Here is a 2,792-nt window from a genome sequence, read left to right as displayed (position 1 = left end):
ACAACTCCCGGAGCACCATACACTCTGCTAAGAAACAGCAGCGGCACGTGAACCCTCCCCCCAGGAGCCAGAAGAGCCACCACAGTGGTGAACAGCACCCACCAGAGGAGCTGCTGCCAACTGAAGAGCAGCTGCTACCGCAACCGCCCAAAGAACAACCACAGACCAAGGACTCACTGCCACCCAGGGAGCAGCCACTGAACGACTCAACGGCTAGATATGTCAGTGAGATCAAACATGGGTAGACAAAGAAACCCCCAAAGGAAAGAGAAGGAGGACTCTCCAGAAAAGCAGCTAAGTAATACAGAGGCATGCAACATGACAGAAAAAGAATTCAGAATAAGGGTCCTAGAGTGCATAAACCGGATGGAGGAAAAAATCAACAACTTCTGCAAGAAGCTAGAAGAAACAGGTGAAAAAGTCAACTACCTATGCAAGAAGCAAGAAGAAACAGATGAAAGGGACATCAAAGGGAAGATCTGGGTGCCAAGGAGCGGGTGTCTGTCTTGATCTCAAACACTTCAGCCCTCATAACATGCAGCTGCCCACGTGCGGCTGGGGTGGGGTAGACCCCAGAGGGGCAGGAAGTTAGTTACCTTCGCAGGTGAGCCCCTGCATGTGGGGAAAGCCATGGGCACAGGCAGGGTCTGTGGATGGGAGAACCAGAGTGTGGACAGGGTTACTCTCTCCACCCAAACTCAAGTCATCTGTTCTACATCAGTTCTCTCAATGGACACCCAGGCAGGTCCAGTGGCCACACCTGGGAGGCCTCCAGAAATCCACCCTAGGGCTGTTCCCAGGGTGTTACCCAACTTGCAGTGTTCACAGAGGCCCCCGCAGGCATCCCCTGGAGTGGCACAGCGCTCAGACCACAGAGTGGCTCCATGAAGGTTCACCTTGCAGCAGCTATCCTGGACTTCCAGTCAGCAGGTGCCTTTGGTGCTGCCTGCAGAAGGGTCACCTGTCTGACCTGCCGAGTCTGCCGGAAGCCAGTCCATCCTTGCTGCTTGACACAGTCGCTGCAGGAAAGAAACATCTGCACAGCATATGTTTCAAGGGACCTGGCGTATATAGCATACTGTTCTTAATATGTTTGCTCCCCTTAGCGCTGTGTGTTTTAACCAAGGTCACCTCTCCGAGAAAGGTTGTTTCCCCAGGTAGGGATTTTTCCCTGAAGTCAGGGAGGGGATGAAACTCCTTAACTAGGTGCCAGGCGGGTAGTTAATCACTTTAACTACGAACAATCATGCTTAAGCTACATAATCTTTACTCCCTGGAATGGAGATAAGAAACACCCTAACCTTTGTAATAGAAATTGACAGGATTAAAATCAACTGGTATAAATATGGATGTAACAAGACAATAAACAGCAGAACTTCTCTGGAGATCCAGACCAGAACTTGGCTGGAGATCCTGGCTAGGCTGCTGATCAACTGAACGCTGTCTCCGTGTCATTCCTTCTTCGCCGACTCAGTCTACACCTTTGGGGACCCCTGGACCTGCTGGGGTTGGACCCCGGCACGAGTCCACACCTGCACACTGACCACAGAGGTCCAAACTCCCCCCAACTCTGGTAGGATACAGGGTCAGAAGGAAAGGTTCCTGGAACTCGTGGGACTGTGGCCTCTCACCTATGCACACAGTGCCCAAGGGCCTTAGCACGCTGCCAGGGGCACATTCACAGGTGTATGAGCCAGCCAGGTTCCAGCACGCACCATTCACACACGAGTTGGACAGGCACTCGTAGATGTCTGTGAGGACAGCCCCCATCAGGTCCTAAGCTGTAGGAAGGAGAATCCCACCTCGGCAGAGCAACCTCCTCTCCAGGGGCTGCCAAAGTCCAGCAGCATGGGATACACCCAGGTCCATGCATGTGGCTGAACAGACAAGGCATATGCATGTGGGCAGAGTGCACTCATGTATTTGCACTGAATCTTGTGCACCCAGGCAAGCATGCTGGCATGCAGGGTCCTGATTGTGTGCATGTGTGAAAAGTGCAGAGACAGAGTGGGGAATGGTGACCTTCAAGGGGGTCATGGCACAAGAGAAAACAAGAGTGAGGTGAGGTGGAAGTGAGGTAGGCACTGTGGGAAGTTTTTTTGTAAGGTCAGAAGAAGGCACAGAGTTTGGGGAGAGGTGGGGGCAGGCGAAAGGCGCACACGTGTGTGTGTGTGTGTGTGTGTGTGTGTGTGTGTACGCGCACGCACACACACATACACATTTCTGTGAATATTGGGGGCCTGTGGGACAGGCAAGCAAGGTCATCACCACAAAGTATGTGGGGGCAACAATGGGTATGCATGCTTAAACGTGTATGTGTATGAGTATGACTGTGAGTGAGGATGGGCACATATTCCTGTTGGGGGGGGTATAGGAGGGTTGTGTAAATACACGTGTGTGTTACTGTGAACCTAAATGTGTGAAAGTGTGAGCAAGTGTACGTACACATCTGTCTTTGAGTATGTGCACATGAATGGGTGTAGCTGTGGGAGTGTCTGTGTGAATATGGATATGTGCCTGTGTTTTGAGCAAGTCCTCACGTATAAATGAGTCTCTAATTATATGCACACGTGTGTGAATATATGAGTGTCTGAATGCATACATAGTGCAGCCTTTGAAGGTGTAATTGTGTGTGGCTGTGAATACAAATGTGTAAAGTATGAGAATAAGTGAGTGTGTAGATGTGGGTATATGTGTGTTTGAGTGTATGTCCATGAGTGTATATGAGACTGAGTGTAAATATATTTATATGTCTTTAAGTATATATGAGTGTAAATGTGTGGGTGACTGTG

This window comes from Myotis davidii, unplaced genomic scaffold (genome assembly GCF_000327345.1).
Source record: "Myotis davidii unplaced genomic scaffold, ASM32734v1 scaffold479, whole genome shotgun sequence".
NCBI classification, from domain to species: domain Eukaryota; kingdom Metazoa; phylum Chordata; class Mammalia; order Chiroptera; family Vespertilionidae; genus Myotis; species Myotis davidii.
The sequence above is the reverse complement of the archived record's forward strand: the minus strand, read 5'-3'. Positions refer to the sequence as shown.